The 15554-nt window shown below is 40.6% G+C and overlaps 1 protein-coding gene and 1 long non-coding RNA gene across 3 annotated transcripts in view; both read right to left on the reverse strand.

Annotated features, from left to right (window-relative positions):
- DOCK5 (dedicator of cytokinesis 5) overlaps nt 1-15554 on the reverse strand; it is a 213681-nt gene that overhangs the window by 194313 nt on the left and 3814 nt on the right. The window lies entirely within an intron of this gene.
- LOC117802388 lies at nt 12435-13249 on the reverse strand. The gene is made up of 2 exons (XR_004625743.1): nt 13192-13249; nt 12435-12731 (listed from the first exon to the last, which is right to left on the reverse strand). It is a non-coding gene; the product is annotated as an uncharacterized LOC117802388 (long non-coding RNA).

Genomic DNA, 15554 nt, shown 5'->3' on the forward strand with positions numbered 1-15554 from the left:
ATGTGAGAGCCAACTTAAATTTTCAGGGATTTTTGTGAGCCATTTGTTAATCCACTGCTAATTTGAAATAAGCCGCAGTGGGAGTATTTATACCGTAGACATTGGCAAATGCTACAAATTAGGGCTTTCTTTCTTTTGCTTTTTTTTCTTTTTTTGTGCTAGCTAGTTTGCTAGCACATCGCCGGAGCATTAATGGTTAAAGAGGAAGAAAAACAATCAAGGTAAACAGGGCTCCCTGACAATTTGACGTTTGATAATCTATGTCATTTCCCTCCTCTCTTCACCCAGCCTTTGCTGCAGCCAGAACAGACGGCTTCCTTATTCTGCACTTCCCACCGATACCTGCTCCACAGCCGGGAGCGCTCCAGCGCTAGTGCTGAGCCATATCCCCAGCCTTCCCAAGCCTCAATGCCCATCTCCATTAAGGTCAGCTTCTTCCCTGAAGACTACCTAATTCCCTCAATTAAAATAACCTCTGCTTCTCTAAACTCCTGGAACCCCAAGTGTGTATCTCTATGCCCCCTTTTCATGTTTAGCCTTCCACTTTAGTTATTTCTCACTTCATAACTTGGAGCCCTTTCATTCATTATACACTTGCCATGAACAAGATCTATGTCCATTTCTCCTCCAGATGCTTCCAAGCGCTCCTCAGTTAGATACCTGGTAGCACATGGTGAATGAATACAGAACAATGATTTCAATAATTGTTGGCCAATAACACATCTCTCCCTCACCTTCAGGCACCTTGCTAACTCATGAATTCCCCAATACAGAGGTGCCCTGACAACGGAATCAGTAACAGGATTCAGGAAGGCATCAATAGATGCCATTTAAAGGCATGTATCTGGTCTCTGTGTGTGTTACTTTCACTCGATCTAAATGCCCGTAGGAGAAGGAAAAAAATCAAGGCTATAACATAGGGATTAAACTTTGACCTAGCAACAGCAGATACATACTTCACCTATTGAACTTGATCAACACCTTATTAAAGCCGATCTCCCTTTAAGACTTTGAGAAAGATGACTCGGAGTCTTAGGGGAAATCTCAGAACTAGGAACCAGATGAACAAGATCACAAGTTCACTGTCAAGAGAAAATTAGTTCTTTATGTGATGAATCACTTAGCCAGCCCGAAGAGTATATAAAAGCCACCAAGCAGTTACAAGGAAAACTATCAGATTACAATTGGCATGTGTGGAAAAGAGCCCTGAAGAAAGGGGCTTCTTTGCCCCAAAGCTTTTCCTAGACAACACCTTCTGAGTAAGGCTTCAGGCAGAAAGTTCAATGGCCTATCAACTTTAGATCTTGAAATTCTTGGTCAATGTATGTGGCCTTACTGGCACTGCTCAATTAATTAGTAGAAATTTTCAAAAATTGAAAATTCTTCACACTCTGAGAATCTGGAAAGTGGTAGAAAATATTATCTTTATCTTACAGATGGAAAATGGAGCGAAAGAGAGTCAAGCCACTTGATTGTGTCTGTAATAGAGACTGAAATACAAGGCCGCCGGCTTCCTAACCCTGGTTTTAATCCTCCTCTGTGGGTTTCATTCTACCCATCAACCCTTCAAACCCTAAGTGCCCCAGAATACAAAAAACAAGTGACCTTTATGAGATGGATCATTCCTAAAGCTTAATCCAAACACGTGGTGTTAAAAACTAGTTAAAAAAAAAGAAAACTAAGGCAGACAAAAGAACATGGTAGAGTGCCTATTTCAGCAAGAAAAAAGCCCTCTAATCTTCCAAAAGTCTAAAACTGTCACCCAAGGCTGCTGATAAATGCAAGAAGATAAAGACATATTACAGGGAACGCAGGCTTCACTGTAGATAACACGTGTATTTCCTTCAACTGTCATTTCTTGATAGGAGCAGTTTTAGGAAGATAGAACCACAGAAGCGCTCTACTTTCCCTAAGGTTTTATAACCATTAGCTAAAGGCTCCTCAACCTGGAATTTACCCCCCTGGGATCCAAGAGAAATCAAAAGCAAAGAAGGAGAAAAAAGAAAGCAAATGAAAGCAAAACTCCACATGTGCATGAGTCCTCCCTAACACCTCAGATCTGATCCTTACAAATGGAGGTCTCTGGGCAACAAATAAGGGGCTGTTTTCCACGTCCAAAATCTGTCCACATGTCACCGCCTTAAATCAGAGTCAAAATGCCACCGAAGGAAAGTAGACGGGACTACGGTCTGCTTGTGAGCTGTTTGCTTCTGAAATAAGTTCCTCTGTCAAATCTGAACGGAGCAGGCAGGCTCATATCTAATTCAGGAAGAAAATACAAGAGATGGATTCAAAATTTCCAAGGCTCTTGGCTTAGATCGGAACTCAAACATGAAAGGAATTCTTCCACAGAGTCAAACCATTTCTGAATCTGTGAGCTTCCAAAAAGACCACCCTGAAGCTATCGAGCAAATGGAAAAAAAGCTGGAGCTGCAATCGTCGCATCACCGAACATGAACTGGGTACTAGCCTTTCCCAAGGTATCTAAGGTTCTTCTGAAATATTCTGCAGTATTCTATACAAGGTCAACTCTTTGACTCAAGTAGGCATCAGTCTTCTTTAGGAAAGGCTCACAGGCCCACAAGATAATCATTCAGGATTCTGTCCTCAATGGATTCCTGTTTTCAAATTTTATGATAGTCTGTGTGATAGGGCCAGAAATGGCGGGCTACTGGTCACAAATGGCTGTGTGTCCATGACTGGAGAAGAGGCTGGAGAGGATGGACTGTGTGGCATTCTATCAAGCCAAAGGGAAGGAAGCCAGCCTTTATGAGTGCCTACTCTTTCTATGTATTTTCCACACATTCCATATCTTATATAATCCTCACAGCCCATGAGCCACTGGAACATAGCAGGTACTCTGAGAACGTGTACTTCCTCAGAGCAGTAAGCTCGCCACAGTGAGTAGGGATTCAAATTCCAGTTGGCCTGACTCAAAACACCCATGTTAGTCCACCAGTTATGTGTGACTTTATTATTTATTTACACCTCTTCAGATCCCAGACTGATCTGAGCCAGTGAGCGAGTGCTACTCCAAGAGCACAGAAACAGAGAAGTCCCCTCACCCAGAGACCCCTGGGAATTCAAATATTTTCTATGACAATTTTTGTAAGACCAGGCCATTTCCAGCCATAAGAACTTTGACACTTTGATACTAGAGTCTAGTCTGGACCTTTGAAGATGGGTTCAGAGCTAACCAACATTAACTACTTAATAATCAACCCTGCTCTGCAAACAAGGGCACCTGATTGCCAGCCCAGCGTACTCTCAGGTAGGCTCCGGCCTAGCAAAATTTCAGATAATGATTGCCATACTGCCCGCGGTACCAGGAAGTGTGCTAATCATATTCCCAACTTCTCACTTGGCTTAGAGCCTTGTATGACTTCATAAAGGCCAAGAGTAATAAAAGTTAGTAGACCTGAACTTCAAAATTCCAAGCCACAAGAAGCTACCCTCCAAAACTTCACTCTTGCGTCTGCCTTGACAATTGTGATTTTAAGCGTGGTTTGGCCACTGGCACTAACCACAGTCTGCAGGACTGGAAGTAGTGACCATGTTAGCCTACCATGTGGCACTGGGCAAATCAACATCTGTGCCTCGTTCTTCTTCACTCATGCAGACCAGGACTTATTTTTTTTTAAAGGCATACCCTATTAGTGAAGCTGTTAGACTATAGAAATAATCATATGTAAATGTTCTGTTTCGTTAGAGAAATATTTTATGTAATGGAATACCAAGTCTTATGTATTCCATGGGACTGTCCATTACCTTAACAAAAAAAGACTGTGACCTCACACCTATTGTCTCTGAACAGATAGAAGGGTCAAAGCCAGAGACTAATGGTTTATCAGCCATAAAACAGTTATCTAGATCCTTAGGACAGCTGACAGGTTAAAATTAGTGAGATGTGATTCTGCGAGTTTTTAGTTTTAGGATTATAAAGAGATGAGACTAGTGTAAACATGAAAATTCCATTTTGCCCTTAAGTGAAGAACAATCTTGGAATTGGTTTTTTTTTTTTTTAAAGATTTTATTTATTTATTCGACAGAGATAGAGACAGCCAGCGAGAGAGGGAACACAAGCAGGGGGAGTGGGAGAGGAAGAAGCAGGCTCAGCAGTGGAGGAGCCTGATGTGGGGCTCGAACCCACAACGCTGGGATCACGCCCTGAGCCGAAGGCAGACGCTCAACCGCTGTGCCACCCAGGCGCCCCTGGAATTGGTTTTTGATTGTGAAAAAAGAAACAAAGTGTGTCATAAGTAATTTACCCAACCATAGAAAGCAAAGTATACAAAATTATGGACGGTCCTCAAGAATGCAGGGACACATAAAGTTAGATTTTTGCTAGAATATGCAAGAGTCAGCATAAGGCTGAGAGATGGGGTCGAAGACCTAATTGCCGAACCCAGCCAAGACATCCTGTGTGATTTGGGGCAAACCACCAAAATACTCTGTTTCATTTGCTAGACCTCTAAAACAGAGGTGACAACAGCTACTGCCTTTAGGTCACACATTACATGAATAATCATAGGATCCTTAAGTCCAATTTATTTATTTGTTCAAATTGGTAACGAATCCACATTGCACAAACTTTAAAAGTTGCGAAAGTACTCAATAAAAGCTCTCTACTTCTGACACCCAATTCACCATCCCCTTCCAAGAAACGACTGATGGGACAATTTCTTACGTACAGTTTCAGAAATGGTCTGGCATTTACAAGCACACGCAAACACATACTTTTCTCTGCCTACTGCATTCAGTGCCTTGAACAGTGCTGGACACAGTGGGTAAGGCACAAATATTCATTTAACAAAATTAGTACTATAGACACTTTTTGCATCTTGCTCTTACATTCAAATATATCTTGGAAATAGCTCCTATCAATGTATAGAGAGCTGCCTCACTCTTTTCCTTTACAAAATTCTTCTTTTGGTGTAACACACATACAGGAAATGCACGTGCCACACATGTACAGTGCACTAAGTTTTCATAAACTGAATCACCTAGCTATGCAGCACCCTGATCAAGAAAGGACAACATTACCAACAGCCTAAATGCTCTGCTCATCCTCACTGCCAGCACACCTTTCACCCTGCAGACACCTAGAGTAACCACTACCCTGACTTCTAAAAACCAACTAGTTTTTCCTGTATTCGTATTTATAGAAATTCAATAACACAATAGGTACTCTTTTCTGTTCACCTTCTTTCCCATAGCCTTTTGCGAGATTTAACTGTATTTTTGTGAGGACATGTAAATCCTTCATTCTCACTGCCCTATGGTATTTCATTGAGTGGGGACACCATAACTTACACGTATGTTCAACTGCCAGGGGGTATGTGTGTGGTTTCCAATTCGGGGCTATTTTACATAGTGTACTTGAACATTCTGCACAAGGCTTTTGGTAGAAACTTGTCATTCCCCTAACAGTGAAACTGCTGAGGCACAGAGGAGGTCCACACCTAACTTTCCTAGGAACTACTGAACTGCTTTCCAAAATGGTTGTACCGATGTACACTTCCACGACACGTGAGACTTCCTACAGCCATATGTCCTCACCAACAGCCAGAATGATTGCATGGTTTGGTTTGGTTTTGTTTAAAGATTTTATTTATTTGTCAGAGAGAGAGCGAGCACTAGCAGGAGGGAGAGGGAGAAGCTGACTCCGTGCTGAGCAAGAAGCCCGATGCAGGACTCGATTCCAGGACCCTGGGATCATGACCTGAGCCGCAGGCAGATGCTTAACTGACTGAGCCACCCAGGTGCCCTCCATGGTTTTGTTTGTTCTATTTAGATCTTCTGGTGGGGCTTCCATTATGTTTACAACTCCATGATGACAAATGGAAAGTCTCCACCTTTCAGACATTTGGAATCATTTTTTATGGCATGAAGTAGGGGTCCAGTGATCAATTTTTTTGGCATTAGGCAGGGGTCCAGCACATTTTTTCTTTCTTTTTTCTTTTTTTTTTATATGATTTTTTATTATATTATGTTAGCCACCATACAGTACATCCCCGGATTCTGATGTAAAGTTCGATGCTCCATTCGTTGCATATAACACCCAGTGCCATGCAATACGTGCCCTCCTTACCACCCATCACCAGTCTATCCCATTCCCCCACCCCCCTCCCCTCTGAAGTCCTCAGTTTGTTTCTTATAGTCCATAGTCTCTCATGTTTCATTCCCCCTTCTGATTACCCCCCTTTTCTTTATCCCTTTCTTCCCCTACCGATCCTCCTAGTTCTTATGTTCCATAGATGAGAGAAATCATATGATAATTGTCTTTCTCTGCTTGACTTATTTCACTTAGCATTATCTCCTCCAGTGCCGTCCATGTTGCAGCAAATGTTGAGAATTCGTTCTTTCTGATAGCTGAGTAATATTCCATTGTATATATGGACCACAGCTTCTTAATCCAGTCATCTGTTGAGGGGCATCTCGGCTCCTTCCACGATTTAGCTATTGTGGACAATGCTGCTATGAACATTGGGGTGCATATGGCCCAGCACATTTTTTCAATATACACAGTCAAGTGACCTAGCACCATTTTTTGAAGACATCATCCTTAAACCACCAAATGCCAGTATCATCTTTAGCAGATACTTTGTCTGTCTGAGCCTGATATTTTTAATGGTATAGTATTACATGCATGTGCCATAAATTACTAAACCCATCCCCCACTAACTCACATACATTTTCACTTTTTTTTATGAAAATGCTCTAATGAATAAACTTGTCCGTATATCATTCCCCACATGTGCTACTGTATCTTCAGGATAAACTCACAGAAGTGGAATTGGTAAGTCAAAAAGTATATGCATTTTTTAATCAATACTTGATAGAGGTTATACCAATTTTAATTGGATCTTTCAGACCACAATGATATGGCACACACAGTATTCTTATAAGACACAGCACATTAGAATCACACTTATACCAAAGTTCCCAACGTTTTCTGAGCCTTTGGATTCCTTTTTCAAAGACAATAAATGTGTAACTATGCTTCGAGTACCCACTGATTGAGAAAAGATACACAAGCATGGAAGTTCATAGAAACTGCCCTGTGAGGTGGAAAAACTAAAATGAATCACGCTGTCATGATGTGGGGGGCAAGCCTTCTCTGTTTATTTGCTCCTGTTCATAAGGGAGCTCAAAGCCTGGCTGGAGTGCTCAGAAACCAGGTAGACAGTCGCCAGCCTTGTTCTAGGAGGAGTGTGTTCCAATACGAAGTCCACAGTAGCTCTCGGCCTGAGATGAGGGTGCATATCCTCCCAGTATCAAACTGCCCACTGCCCCTTCCCATCAGAAAAGTGCAGGAGGACTGGCATCCACCACGACAGCAAAGAACCTTGCTCAAACTTCTCCTAGCTTAAGTGTTCCGAACAGCATCACTATTTTGCTCAAAATACAGGTCTAAAAAAAGACCAATGTTCTCTCACTTCCAGGTCAATATTATAATCCTTTATGATCAATACATGACCTCTCCTTCACCCATCAACACTCGGTAAACCATAGTAACATTCATTCTCAAACATGCCTGTAAAGTTGTAAGACTGTCATGCTACTTATTAATTTTGTGACTGACATTATGTCAATACCACGGAGCTGGGGACCAAAGACCACTGGGCCCAGAGCAGGCCTGAAACATGACCACCATGGAACCCACAGCGTGACTTCTACTTTGCAGGCTCAAACCTCCAGAACACACTTCCTTCCCAGAACTCTTAAAAAGGGGAAGGTGAACAGCAAAGAAAACTGTCAACAGGACGAAAAGGCAGCCTACTGAATGGGAGCAAATATTTGCAAATCACCTATCTGATAAGGAGTTATCCAATAGATAAAGAAATCATAAACTCGGTAGCAAAAAAAAAAAATCCAAATTAAAAATGGGAAGATATAAACAGACATTTTTCCAAAGAAGACACATGCCCCAGAGACACATGAAAAGATGTCCAACGTCACTAATCATCAGGGAAACGCAAATCAAAACCACAAAGAGATATCACCTCACATCTTTCAGAACATTATTATTAAAAAGACAAGAAGCAAGTATTAGTGAGGATATGGAGAAAAGGAAAGTCTTGTGTACTGTTGATGGGAATGTAAATTAGTGCAGCTAGTATGGAAAACAGTATGGAGTTGCTTCAAAAATTAAAAATAGAACTACCATCTAATCCATCAATCCCACTTCTGGGTATTTATTCAAAGGAACACTAACTTGAAAAGATAGCTGCACCTCCATGTTTAATGCATAATTATTTAAAACAGCCAAGATTTGGAAACAAGCTAAGTGTCCACTAATGGATGAATGGATAAAGAAAATGTGATACAGACATACAGGAATATTATTCAGCCATAAAAAAAAGAAGAAAATCCTGCCATTTGCAGGATTATGCTAAGTGAAAGAAGTCAGAGAAAGACAAATACTGTCTGATATCACTTTACATGTGGAATCTAAACAAACAAAAAAACCCAAAAAATGGAACTCATAGATAGAACAGACTAGTGGCTGCCAAAGGTGGGGGATGGGTGGCAATCGAAAGGTACAAACTTCCAATTCTAAAATAAAGAAGTCCTGGGGATGTAATGTACAGCCTAATGACTACAGTTAATAATACTGTACTGTGTATTTGAAAGTTGAGAGTAGCCTTTAAAAGTTCTCATCATGGGGCGCTTGGGTGCCGCAGTTGGTTACCCGTCCAACTCTTGGTTTCAGCTCAGGCTGTGATCCCAGGATCACGGGATCGAGCCTCATCGGGCTCCGTACTTAGTGTGGAGTCGGCTTGAGACTCTCTCTCTCCCTCTGCCTTTCCCTCTGCTCCTCCTACTTAAGCTCTTTCTAAAATAAATAAATCAATCTTTAAAAAAAAAAAGTCTCCATCAGGAGGAAAACTTGGTAACGATGCGTGCAGATGGATGTTAACTAGACTTAACGTGGTGATCATTTCACATTCTAGACACTTTACACTGTACATGTGAACATGCCATCATGTTATATGTCAATGATATTTCAATAAAAGGGGGGAGAAGATGATTTGATAGCTGGATCTTCTTTATACCAAAATCTCCACCTAGAAAAAACCCAGGGAAGACAGACATTTTCCCCTTAGGACTGCATGGGGTTCAATTACTTGTCAGACCCCTAAGCAGACGTATAAAGAAACTTGCTCTGTCCAGTTATAGAGAGGAAGCAGCTAGAAGACAATAGGCTGAAACAAATTTGCTAGTAGACCCATGACTCTGGTTAATCACTTTATGCCTCTGGGGCATATTTTTCCAATATACAAGGATGTTAGCTATGAAGGGATACGTATAGACTCTAGCCCTTAATATTTTGATTCTACACACAAAAAGGCAAAGCTGTCAGATTTTTATAACTCAGATTTATGACTTATAACCAGTCTCCAGCAGGAAAGTCTGGGGAGGGAGAGCCCTATCATTCCAGACTCAGAGAAAGAACAAAGTACAGCGCATCCTGTCCCAGGTACACATGTAACAAACCAGTCAGCAGGATGCATTCTTACTCACCTTGGCTGAGTCAGCAAAGAGCTATTCTCAAGAGGGAATTAATCTCTGCTCAGATCTCTTTTCCTCAAGTTATTTGACAAGATAAAGAATGGATGCCTAGGATTCTTAGAGAGACAGGGTATCCAAGGGGTCCAACTACTGTATCTGACATGGACAGTCCCAGAGTTTAATGGGGTATGAGAAAGTAGGAGAAAATGGCACAATCTGGAAACGTGGATCCATGACTATAAAGCCACTGGAACAATAGCAGCTTTGCGATGGCACAGAGCTTTGTGAAAGACAAAGACCACTTTTGTCTCTTGCTTGGGAACTGGTTGCCAATAACTCAGACAATCGTTTGAGTCCCGACTGCCAGCTCAGGCTCCTAGAGCACATGGCCTGGACATCACTTGCAAAAATAAAACTAACACAACCATCCTCTGCTTTCCCTTGCTTACCCAAATCTCTGCCTCAAAGTAATTTCTTCTCCTGATGTCAAAAGCACATTTTTAAACTTAAAAATAAAAGCCCATGCATGATTCCTGAGGTATGCTGGACGCTACCTATAAACCAATGTCGAAGGACTCCCAAAGGACCTGTTATACCTTTGACACCCACAGACAGCAGACAGTTCATAAATGATTTTATCTATTAGATGAGGGAGAAAACTATTTTTCCCCCCCTTTCAAACATTTAGTGAAGAACAAATTATGTGACCTTAATCAATTTCCTGAGACACAGATACAGGTCAAATTCTATGACAATGCTATTCTAACTCTCAATTTAAATGAGTCACAACAGATTGACCCATGTTCCTTTCTTTATTCTTTTGACAGTACTAAAATATCTTCTATGTATAGAGCTGTAATTGTTGTCACATTGAATATTGTTGGGAATAAACCAGAAGTGGGAAATTTTCCCTTTATGGAAAAATTCACTACAGTGAGATTTGATTCCTTACCCCCCAAACTCCACTGGTTTGTCTCTTAATATTTAGATGAGGAGAAACTACAAGTTAAGTTTCAGCTAACACGTGGAAAGGTATGACCACCACAAAAAGCCTTCTATGAAAACGGACAAACTAAATCTTGAGTAACCACTCCTTCTTGCTACAAAGCCCCTTGCCAGTACTCTAAATTACTTTTTCTTCTCCACATGACTTGCAATCTCCTATTTTTTTAATTACCCTGTGTACAGTATATACTGTGTTTATTGTAAGGGATCTCAACTCCTTTTTTGTAATAGGAAAGAACAAATGCATTTAAAAGCCTTGTTTCGGGGCACCTTGGGCGTCTGCCGTCGGCTCAGTTCATGATCCCGGAGTCCCAGGATTGAGCCCCACGTGGGGCTCCCTGCTCAGAGGAGAGTCTCCTTCTCCCTCTGACCCTCCCCGCTCTAGAACTCACACACTCTCTCTCTAATAAATAAATAAAATCTTATAAAATAAAATAAAAGCCTGTTTCTTTCACTAGACTTCATCTTCTTTTCTCTCCAAGTCATGTGCTCCACACAGCACTAACGCAATGACTCAGAACGTCCTAAACCCTATTTACCACTGTGGTCAAGCACCTTCCTCCATGAAGCCTCCACAAATTATGAAGGAGGAGGAGAAGGGGGGAGAGGGAATAGGAGGACAATTCCAATTTTCCCTTCCTATCTAATAATGCATCATTTAGGATTTCAATTCCTCTCCCACTCCACAATGTTCACACAAACCTCTGCGTAAGCAATTTATTAAATCTATTTTATCTATTATTTAAATGTGCCTTTTCCCACTGCTTTTGATTGCACCTCACTAGAAGGACACGGCAGTATACTCCATGGCCTGGAGAAAATGACCTCTTACAGTAGACAAGACAAATTTAGGTAGATGATGAGTTCAGTGTTCATTTATTACTCCATCATTTATTTACTGAGTGCTGACCACATGCCAGGTGCTTTTCCCAGGGCTGGGGTTCACTCATGAAAAGGACAAAGTTCCTGTCCTCCTAACTTTACACTCTAGCACGGGAGACAAGTAGTAAACACAAATATATAAATAGGATAATTATAGACCACGTAAAGGGAATAAAGGGGAAAAGAGAGACACTGAGAGGTGTGGGCAGGCAAGGTGTGGGCAGACAGTAGCTAGGGTTCTTAGGAGGCTCTAAGGACTGATTATTCTAACGGCGATTCCATTTTTAATTCTCTTTTTATCTAACGAACTACAGTTGATGCTTATAATTTGCAGATTCTGTATTTGTGAATTCTCCTACTGGCTAAAATGTATCTGCAGCCTCAAATGAATATTCCTGGTACTGTCAAGGGCCCTCTCAGATGTGTGCAGAGGGGCAGAATGTGAGGAGCAGTTCCCACCTGAGGTCCAACAAGGCGACACGCCCTCTTTTTGTTTTGGTTCTCATATGGCAAACAAGTATCCTTTTTGTAGTTTTAAAGGCAATGCCATGCTCTTCACCTATTATGCTTTTTGTTAATGATTTCACTATTGGAAACGGGCCCCAAGCATTGCACTGAAGTACTGTGTGGTGCTCCTACCCCAAAAAGGCTGGGAATTTTCTAATGGAGAAAATACATGTGTTAGATAAGCTTTGTTCAGGCGTGAGTTCACTGCCAGCAAATCAATGATGTATTTTAAATAAGGTCTTTAAACCTTACATAGAACACACATAAAATAAGGTTATGTATTGACCAGTTGATGAAAATGTGACCGGAGGCTCACAGCAACCTGACCTTGAATTTCGCCTAGGAGCGATGGCTCCATATTCCCTAAGTCAGTGTTCCCAGCTACTTTACAGAATGTTAACTTCCACCAATCACAGGGATCTACATTACAACAGAGAGATCGCTTGAGTTGGGCATCATCCTTGCTCTTTAATAGAGAAATGGCTTGACAGGTACTGGATTCTAGCCAGATGCCAGTACACTGCTGTTTTATTTATTTTTTTTTTGGTGTTATTTTTATAGTTGCTTTTTCCTATGACATGTCATACTGGTTCTCCTTTAATGGTAGGAATGTAGGATTTTCTTTTCCAATAATTGTTTTCAGTAAAGACGAAAAAAAAAAAAGCAGCAACACAGAAGATGAACAAGGAAACAGACCAGACAAATGGGTTGGAATCAGGCATGAAGCTGCTTCACAAGGGCACCTGGACACAGCAGAGATCACGGTGACAACGAACAATTAAAGTTTGGGGAAACTTTGGGGAAAGCCTCAGTTTTCTTATCTGGAAAAGGAGACAATAGATGAGAACTACAGCATTATCTCAATTTAATGAAATAACAGCTAGAGAAGCAAAGCTGAAACTTTTTGGTCTTGGAACCCCTTTATACTCTTAAAAGTTAGGAGAATCTCAAAGAGATTTTGTTTATCTGGGGTACCTCTATCACTATTTACCGTATTAGAAAGTAAAACTGAGACATTTTACACTTTTTTATTTAACTAATTTAAAATAATCATAATAGGGGCACCTGGGTGGCTCAGTCAGTTCAGCAGCTGACTTCGGCTCAGGTCAAGATCTTGGGGTCCTGGGATGGAGCCTCGTAGGGGACTCCCTGCTCAGCAGGGAGTCTGCTTGTCCCTCCCCCTCTATCCCTTCCCACCCTCCCCCTCCACTTGTGCTCTCTCTCTTTCTCTCAAATAAATAAATAAAATAAAATCTTAAAAATAAAATAATCATGGGGCACCTGGGTGGCTCAGTTGGTTGAGTGACTGACTCTTGATTTCAGCTCAGGGTATGATCTCAGGGTCCTGGGATCAGGCCCCACCTTGGGCTCCATGCTCAGTGTGGAGTCTGCTCATTCTTCTCCCTCTGCTCCTCCCCCTGCTTGCACACTCTGTCTCAAATAATAAAAGTTTTTAAAAATTAAATAAAAATAAAATAATCACAATAACCCCAATGTATGTTTTTTGTGAATATGTATTTTTCCAAATAAAAACAATTTTCCAAACAAAAACACTTAGGAGAGGCACTGCTTTGCATCTTTGTAAATCTCTTTAATGTCTACCTTCATGAAAGGCAATTGGATTCTCCCATCGACTTCGGCGTTCAATCTGCTGCGGTACCACACTTCATGCAGGCTCTGGGAAACCATATACTCAAGACAGGGTAGACTGAAATAGGCCAATAACATCTTAGCATCATAGCCAAAAAAGTTTTCAATCTCATGGGCTCACTGAAAATGTCTCCACAACCCCCACAAGTACCTGGAACATACTGAATTGAAGGGTTTAAAACAGTCACAAAGTAAATTTATAATAAATATTAATTCTCTCTGCCCTTTGTTCTTAGCCTCAATGTTATTAGAACAAGAACACATTAGGGCAAAGACTTCTTCATCAGCTGTACAATATCTAGCAGCATCCTGCCTCTGTAGACAGATGATCAGCAAGTGTTACTTACTACTGTTGCTTATTCTGGTTCAGTAATTAATCCGCTGTGTGATCTTCAGCCAAGGATTTTTAGTCTGTGCTCAAATTCAGAGATCCATGGACTTGAAAAGGGAAAAAAATACATCTCTATTTTCTAACCCTCAGCAGGTACTTTAATTATGACAACAGGCAATAAACCACCACTTGTACCAAACTGAAATCATAGGTATTTTCATATCATATCATGGTCACTGCAGATATCTTAAGAAAATCATATATGCTCATCACTAATTCAAAAGTACGGTAGTTATTAGACCTGCCAGGAGATCTTGGTATCTAGTGCACAGATAAGCATACATGTTACAATATTGCAAATTTTGAAAAATATCTTGACAGCTGTATTTCAATACAACTGGGTTTAATTTTCAATCCTTCATAGTTGACTTTGTGCATTTAAAATTATTATTCTAAGAAAGGGATCCACTGGCTTAACCAGATGACCAAGGGAGTTCATGTAGTCAAAAGGTTACCTTGTGTTAACCAATTCACTTTACCTCTTTAGACTAAGATCCTCTCTTTAAAGGGAAACTGGACTAGTTATTCTGAGATCCTCCCCCCAAGAGCTGGACGGGAACCCACAGCACACCTGAATGCATTAACAAAGAGCTACAAGGGTCTGCTTTCAATTTTTACACCAGCATTTGAGAATCTACTCTACCAAGCTAAATGCTTTCAGATTAATGGGGCCTAGCAGAATCAAACAGAAAGCAAAGATTCTCCCACACTACCTTTTATCACATTATAACAGTAGAGATCACAAATAAACAATAATGAATTATTTTGTAAAAAAAAAAAAATCAACCATCAACATAATCTGGGACTGTTATTGATATAAATAGCTTGTTTGGGTGCAGACTTAAACATAAATGTTTCAAATCATCAGAAGAGTAACCTGGATATATATCACTAACATTTGCTTTAAATCTAAAAAAAAGTGATTGTACCCTCATATCCTCAAACAGAAAAAAATCAAGAAAGAAAGAAGAAAGAAAGAAAGAAAGAAAGAAAGAAAGAAAGAAAGAAAGAAAGAAAAAATAAAGAAAAAGGAAGGAGGAAAGAGAATTTTCCATGGCTATGGGAAGAGCACTTGTTTCTAAGCACTTGGCACAGAGCACTTCACACTGGGATACTAATGGACTAGAACTTTAAAGAAGCAAATCTATTGGTCCTCTCCCTTGATAACACAGATAACACACATAGGTCATTTAGGCCCTTCTAAATGCTAGAGATTGAGCCAACAGAGCTATGTTTAAGAACCAAGCCCAGACAGATTGAATTTCAGTCCGCATAGAAAAATCTAGGCTATGTCAGGAGCAGCCAATAGTGGCACCAAGATAATATAAGAGACGAGACTGCTAGCTTCACTTAGCAAAATTCAAATTGAGATCAAAGCGCTACCCTCACACAGAGTAGCTGTGAGTCATTGAAATGCTTCAAAATGGCTATCATACGGCTTCCTTCACCCAGAAACGCAATCTGACCAACAGACAGTCATAAGTGATAACTATCCCCCAAAAAGTCCAACAAGCCAATTTTCCTAATTATATTTAAATGAGTCTTTCTACTCTATGCTTCCTTATTTTTTCTCAACAGCACTTTTTTTTTTTTTTTTTTTTTT

This window comes from Ailuropoda melanoleuca, chromosome 5 (assembly GCF_002007445.2).
Source record: "Ailuropoda melanoleuca isolate Jingjing chromosome 5, ASM200744v2, whole genome shotgun sequence".
Classification (NCBI taxonomy): domain Eukaryota; kingdom Metazoa; phylum Chordata; class Mammalia; order Carnivora; family Ursidae; genus Ailuropoda; species Ailuropoda melanoleuca.